Source organism: Paramisgurnus dabryanus, chromosome 12 (assembly GCF_030506205.2).
Source record: "Paramisgurnus dabryanus chromosome 12, PD_genome_1.1, whole genome shotgun sequence".
NCBI lineage: Eukaryota > Metazoa > Chordata > Actinopteri > Cypriniformes > Cobitidae > Paramisgurnus > Paramisgurnus dabryanus.
In genome coordinates, this window is record NC_133348.1 from 12,872,742 (window position 1) to 12,880,781 (window position 8,040).

Here is an 8,040-nt window from a genome sequence, read left to right on the forward strand (position 1 = left end):
TACCTGTGTTCCTTGTTTACTGTATGTACTGTTTTTTGATTGGGGTCTTTGATTATGGTTTTTGATTTGTATTATATCTTGTTTTGTTTCTTACCCTGTCTTTGTATTTGAGTAGTTTTGTCCCTGTGGTTAAAGTATTATTTCTAGTGATTATGTTTGTATTTGAGTTTTGTCTGTTGCTCCTCGTGTTGATTTATTGTCTCCGCCTAGTCCTTTGTTACCCTGGTTACTCATTGTCTTCATGCTCCTCCCCTTGTTTGTTGTCATAGTGTTTCATTGTTCTGGTTAATTCATTGGTCAATGTTGTGTATATATCCACTTCCTGTTCACCCCTTTGTCACGGTCCATTGTGTTATGTTACGGTGTTTGTGCTCTGAGTTTTCGTGTTTGTTTTGCTACCTGAGGAAATAAATATTTGTTTAAACTGCATTTGGATCCGTCTAGGGCTGGAACGACGCGTCGACGTAGTCGATTACGTCGATTACGTAATTACGTCGATTTGCCGGAAATGCATCGATGCGTCGCACTGTTTACATTTTGAAATGAAGGCGGCTTCAGCTCCGACCGGGTGATACAAGTGTTATACCAAACAGACAGTACGCGATCAAAAGTGTGGGAATACTTTAAGCAGAGACCAAATAAAACACATACTTTGTAAAACTGAAATGGCATACCACAGCAAGGCAACACCTGTGTATGATCATCTTAAAAGAAGAAAACCTGGGGCTCTCCGACCTCAAAATGACGAGACGTCAGCGTAAGAATTTGAACTATTACAGTAAGTTTTTATACTTACTCTATAAACAATAGAATTAATACATATTGTGCTTAATACAGCTGCGTTTACATCTTCGTTTAATACGAGCTGCGAGACGCCTGACAGGCGTGACATTGCATCGCTTCTGGGCAGTATGTTGAAACAGTAAATAAAGAGCAGGACATGTTTTTATATTAAGAAGTTATGAAATAATAAGTTACTGTCACATTGAGAACTGATAGGCATGTGCCCACGTGCACTGAAAGCCAGCTGGCAGTGCGGAGTTCCCAATGAACGTCTTTTTTGCGAATATGTGCGCAGATATTACAGAAGCTCGTCTTGTAAGGTATTCCTGACATGCGTTTATTTAAAGTAACAGCGGCGTAAACGCTGTTTATAAAATATTAGAAGATCATACTAACTGAACTTGTTTTTTACCTGGAACTTAAGAAAAGTTAAATGTTAAAGTTAAATGAGAATGCAGTACTACTAATAGTAATAATATTAACAGTAATAATATAACCATTACATCTTATATAAGGGTTCATGAATCACAATGAACTTATTTTTACTTCAGTCTGAACTAATGCTGAGTTAATGCATGTACTAATCATAAACTAATGTTTAAAATATTAATATATGCCTATTTTATTGTTTAAGGTGAATAATGCCTCTTTTAAAGTGGCACTGCCACTTTATTTTTCATGTTGAAAATTTTGGTTTGTGTGTTTGTTTAATTAAGAAAATGTTTAAATAAAATGTTAGCGTTAATGGCGGATGTTACATTTATTATTTGTTGGGGAATTATATGTATAAAAAAATCATTAGACTATTCGATTAATCGAAAAAATAATCGATAGATTAATCGGTTGAAAAAATAGTCGATAGTTGCAGCTCTAGATCCGTCCTCTTCTCATCTGTGTGCACATCGTGACAATAGTGACAGATGGGATGATAGATGTAGCACCGAGGTCAAAGCTAGGATAGATTGTAATGTTTTTTGTTAGGGTTGGGGGGCCAGTAATTAAGATTTCAGTTTTGGACAGGTTTAGACTTTTTTTTTCAAAGTTTGAAGTTAGCCAGGTCTTGAGCTCACTGACACATGTTGAGAGTAATGTGATCTGGTTAATGCAGTTTGGTTGGCAGGCAGTCTAGATCTGAATATCATCAGCATAGCAGTGGTATTGAAAACCATGATGGCAGATAATTTGTCCAATAGGCATGATATAGATGATGAACAGTAATAGTCCGAGAACTGAACCTTGAGGAACACCTTGTTTGAGTAGGGCAGTTGGTGATTTATATTTGTGCATATAAATAAAATATTGTCTGTTTGTCAAATAAGAGAAAAACTAGGATAGCGCTGCTACAGAGATACCAATCTCTGAGAGGCGCATCAGTAGGGGTGTCACGATTCTCCAAATCCTCGATTCGATTACATTTTCGATTCTAAGGTCACGATTCGATCCGATTCTCGATTTTTACATATTTTTTTGAAGACAAAAATGATATGCCATTATTTATTATTATTATTATAGTTTAACATTAACATGCACATTGCACAACTCGCATGAGAGTTTGTGGGCTTCACTTAACGCGAGAGCTTGTAGAGAGAGGATTCCTTCTTGCACGCACATGGACTTAATGCACATGGACTTAATGCGCGTGTCTTGGACTCATAACATCTAAAATAAATCCAGCGTCATAAACAGCTGCGCTTCTTTCTGTCTCACGCGCTCGCGCTCTCGCATCTGTCCGAAGTCTAAACATAAACTAAAGTAGTAATCCTTATGTATTTGTTCAGTTTTATGCGTTTCATGCGAGCTGAGGCAAACTATCCCTTTTGTTTTAAAATATAATCCGCTGCATCTTTGCGCCTCTCTCACTCTCGCACACGTGCCGAGAGCTGCGCTCTGTCCAAAGTCAGATCACTAGTTAGTAATCCTGTTTATGATATGCATTTCAAGGAGTTGTAGCATCCCTCGTGTTTAAAATATGATCGCGTTCCGCTGGACAGATGTTTTTAAAGGCATCTCTGAGAGTTTTTTCCCCTCTCTTGGCAAGCCGACCGGACGTGACACGGGGGCGTGGCAGCATCGACGATCCCATTTTTTAATTGGAAGTTCGAGGCTGTGACTTAATTTCGATCGATTTCGATTTAAAATCGAAATCGTGACACCCTTACGCATCAGTAATAATTTGTGGCAGACAGTATCAAACGCTGAGCTGAGATCGAGTAATAGCAGTAAGGAAACATTGCCGGCATCACAAGATAGTAGGAGATCATTAGTAACATTTACTAAAGCTGTCTCGGTATTGTGATTTGGTCGGAATCCAGATTGAAAAATGTCAGAATGATTGTTGTGAGCCAGAAAAGATTGGAGTTGAGTGGCCACAACCTTTTCTATTATTTTTTAAACAAATGGCAAATTAGAAATTGGGCGGTAGTTAGCAAAGTTGGTTTGGTCAAGGGTTGTTTTTTTAAGGACAGGTGTAAAATGGGTCAAGAAGGAGCAGCACAAGTCATCAGATTCCTGTAGACTGGTATTATGCATCGGTGACTTGACTAAGCTGTTAACCATGTTAAACAGTGATTTGGGCTTGTTGTTAGCTGTATTAATGATATTGGTGATGTAGGGCGAATGGGCATCACTTAAAGCTGCTTTTTAGTGGTTAATATGTTCTGAAAATGCTTGAAAGTGTATGGTTAAACCCGTTTTCTGCCTCTTGCCTTCATAGAGGAAAAAAAATTGATCGTGCTATTGACCCTTAAAGTGCGTCGCTGGCTGAGAAAGGACGCTGCCTTATCCAGTGAACCAAGTATTGCATTTAGTTTTGTTCGGGTATAAATAATATTGACATGTATATAATCAACTTTTATTCAGTGTTGCCTGCACTGCAGGAATGTAAATATAAATGACTTTACACATTTGCAATGCAGTAATGTATTTAAATATACTATAAATAACTTTAATACAGTGTTGCCTGCACTGCATGAATGTAAACATGTAAATATAAATGACTTTGAACATTTGCAATGCAGCAATGAATGTAAATATACTGTAAATAACCTTTATTCACTGTTGTATGCACTGCAGGAATGTAAACATGTGGCTTTGAACATTTACAATGCAGTAATGTATATAAATATACTGTAAATAACTTTCATACAGTGTTGCCTGCACTGCATGAATGTAAAACTAAATGACTTTGAACATTTACATTGCAGTAATGTATGTATGTAATATACTGTAAATAACTACCTATACTTCAGAAATGTAAACATGTAAATATAAATAACTAACAAGCAAACAGATGTGTCAAGGCTGTAGCCAAATAGTTGCAGAGGTTGTAGTTATGGGGCATCTTGATAGCGATTAAGGTTGCATGTTGTTGTTGCTGCTGGTATGACAGCACACTTCCATCCTAAACTCTGCCAAAGCCAAAATCCACCAAAGAATTGACATGTGATCCTGATAGTGTTGACCGAAGGGGCTACAGCACTGGCAAAGTCCTTAAACGCCTCTGCTACTTGGAGGAGTGTGAGGTCAGGCAGCTTACAGGTGACACTCTTTTAAAAGGTACTCCTGAAATGAAAAAAGGTCAATTCTTATCATTTTAGTCTGTATAATCTTTCATATTTTTATAAAATACTGATTCTTATTACATGGCAATTTGCAATACTTCTAATCGTCTGATGTCCTGAATGTCACACTGCAGCCTCAATCTGGACAGGACTATTGTTTTGCACATTGTAATGGATTATTCTGTAATAACCACTCGTATGGACTTTATCCGTTACATAAACATTTTCAGTGAAATGAGCCTGATCTTATACAGTATGTCTTTTGTGAAGTATGTGTGTGTGCGTGCGTGCGTGCGTGAGTGTGTGTGTGTGTTTGTGTGTGTGCGTGCGTGCGTGCGTGAGTGTGTGTGTGTGTGTGTGTGTGTGTGTGTGTGTGCGTGCGTGAGTGTTTGTGTGAGAGAGAAAGATGCAATCATATCTTTGTGTAGGCTAGTTGATAATAACAGTGTAACAAATTCATAAAGGAGTTAAATATTGGGGTAAATTGTTTACACCGAGCGCTGCGAGTCTGACAGGAGGATGGCTGGGCCAATCGCGTGCCCCGGGGCTTCCCATTGACAAATGATCAGCATTTATGTAGATTTCTGATTGGCTCTATATACAAAATGTAACACCATATTTGGAGAGATAGTGACGTTTCATGGGATACCCGGGAAATGCTCCAAGGTTACATAAAGTTATATGGTAACATGAGCCACGTGAAGTTTACAGCTCTGTTGTTTATCAGTTTCTTATACAAGTAAAGTTTTTGAATAGAGTTTGTTTCCAAATAAACTGAAAATGTCCTACTGACTTTCATTTCTATTTTGATTATATTGTTAACTTCTTAATAAACCTCAAACAAACATGTATACATTTGTCCTCACATTCTTTACTGTAGTTCCCAACATTTCTGCCTCATTATGCAGCTCATTATGCAAGTCTTTGTTTGCTAGCTGTCAATCAATCCTTTTCGCATACAGCCCCTCTAAACAAAAAAGTGTCTTTCAATTTTTAAATCAATATTTTGTTAATGTGAATAAGTAGGCAGGATGATTTTCACATCATTTTAAAGAAAAAACCCTAGACTACTAGATTCTGTTTAGAAAAGTATTGTTAAAACATGTTTAGTATGGGTTTTGTGGACTTATATCAGTGACTAAAAAATTTAGCTTTTTTAAAAACCACGCATAAACATTTTTCTCTCAAAAATACAAACATGTACAAACATGTAGCTCATACAATATTTTAGCCCAGTTTGTGCTGAACGCAGTGGTATGAGACACTTGCCATTATTATGTTTTAAAGCAACTGAAAAAAGACCAAATGTAAGAGCATGTCAGAACCTCTGACAGTGTCCCAAAATGGACGGACCCCAGAGGGTTAAGTTATTTAATTGTAAAAAAAATTATTGGGGGCCCCCTGGTGGCCACCGGGCTCCAAGCAGCTGCTTAGTTCGCTTATGCCTCGGGCTGGCTCTGCGCTTTAGTTTGTTTCCCGACAACTTTAACAAACACATTTTTGAAAGATACTGTAATGTTGGTGGTGCGTAAAGCAGGTAGAGGCAGAGGATCCAAGTGCAGTATTTATTAAAGTTAAAATAACACAAGCAAATGGTAAACAAAATAGTTCAGGTGGGAGGTGGAGCGGAGATGGAACAGGGGGAGGGACGGTGGGCCAGGCCCGTGAAAAGGCGGCGGCGGAGGTTCGGACCAGGGTGGAGCCGACAGAGCAGGTAAACAAGGTCGGTAGAGCAGGGGGCCAGGGCAAAGCTGGCGGAGCAGGGAGCCAGGGCAGAGTTGAATGTTTAGCAAGAAAAAAATGACGGTTTACAAGAAGTTTTGAAACATCTGGTATTGTGTGACTTCGCGTAGTGACTCCTATTTTATTCATCAGCAAATAAAAAATAACATGTGTTGGCAAACAATACTTTTGAATAATATGTTCCTCTAGCATTCCAAATAAATGGTTACGTATTAAAACAATCATCTGCATTGTATCACGTGTTCTCTGCTCTCTGTGATGCCTCTTTTTTAGCAATAATTGCAGCCATTTCAAGCACAAAGTAATTCAAGCCATGCTTTTTTCTGTGTTAAATAATGGTGCAAATACCAGTCATCACACACGCGCAAACATTAGTAAATTGCATTGTGTGATTCATTTAAATAATCTCCTTCCAAAAAAATTTAATCTGAAAGGAAAATGTCACAGGTCGGAGTGGACCACCAATACCGTGGGTCGCGCTCCTCCCTCTATTTCCACCCCGAGGAGGTTCCAAAACACCCCAATGAACAGACAGACAAGAAGATATAAAATTTAACAAGCTTTATTGACTTTTAAAAAGGGAAAAAGGGAAGGGGAATCTAAATATTAAAAAGAAGCTTCTGGAACCAGAGAAGCGGGCAGCTTGGGTCACCAGTGCCGACTCTTGTCCGAACAGGTGGGGGAAGCGGGTAGGTGCTCTGGATTGGGTCTCCTCGACTCATAAGTGGGCGTATAGGTAAGTACTCTGGACTCGGTCTCCTGGACTCACAAGGGGGCGTGCAGGTAGGTGCTCCACACTTGGTCTCCTTGACTCACAAGTGGACTTGCAGGTAAGTACTCTAGGCTTGGTCTCCTAGGCTCACAAGAGGGCGTACCGGTAGGTATATGAGGGGGCACACAGGACTTTGGCTCTTAGATGTACAGGAGGTATTCAGGTGAGTACACTGGCTTCTAGCTCTTGGACGTACAGGAGATATTCAGGAGAGTACACTGAGCTTCTAGCCTTTGGACGAACAGGTAAGTTTACTGGTAAGTACACAGGACCTTGGGTCTTGGGCGTACAGGAGGTGTTCAGGGGAGTACACTGGGCTTTTAGCTTTTGGGCGTACAGGGAGGTATATAGGTGAGTACGCTGGGCTTTTAGCTCTTGGGACGTACAGGAGAGGGTACAGGTGAGTACACTGGGCTTTTAGCTCTTGAGCGTACAGGAGAGGATACAGGTGAGTACATGGGGCTTTTAGCTCTTGAGCGTACAGGAGAGGATGCAGGTGAGTACACTGGACTTTTAGCTTTTGGGCGTACAGGAAAGGATCAGGTGAGTACACTGGGCTTTTAGATTTTGGGCGTACAGGAGAGGATACAGGTGAGTACACTGGGCTTTTAGCTTTTGGGCGTACAAGAGAGGATACAGGTGAGTACACTGGGCCTTTAGCTCTTGGGCGTACAGGGAGAGGATACAGGTGAGTACACTGGGCTTTTAGCTTTTGGGCGTACAGGGAGAGGGTACAGGTGAGTACACTGGGCTTTTAGCTCTTGGGCGTACAGGGAGGTATTCAGGTGAGCTCGACTTACAGGCAGACGTGTGGGTGAATACACAGGGCTTTAGCCCTTCGATGCTCCGGTGACTGGAGAGACGTGCAGGCAAGACAACAAGGCTCCTAGCTTTCCACTCACAGATAGACTTACGGCAAGCACCCAGGGCTTTGGCTTTTCATCGTACAGCAGAACAGTCAAACGACGATACAGAGCTTCAGCTCTTCGACCTGCAAGCTGGGGGCAGAGGACACACAAGTGCATACACTAGTATTAGCTCCAATGGACATACGGTGGAAGATTCAGCACCTTAACTTTTCACATGCAGAAAGGGGCAGGTAGGAACACAGGACTGTGACTCTTCAGCTTATAAGCAAGCACACATATCAGGGACGGGTAGCAACGAAAGGGGGCACAGCGA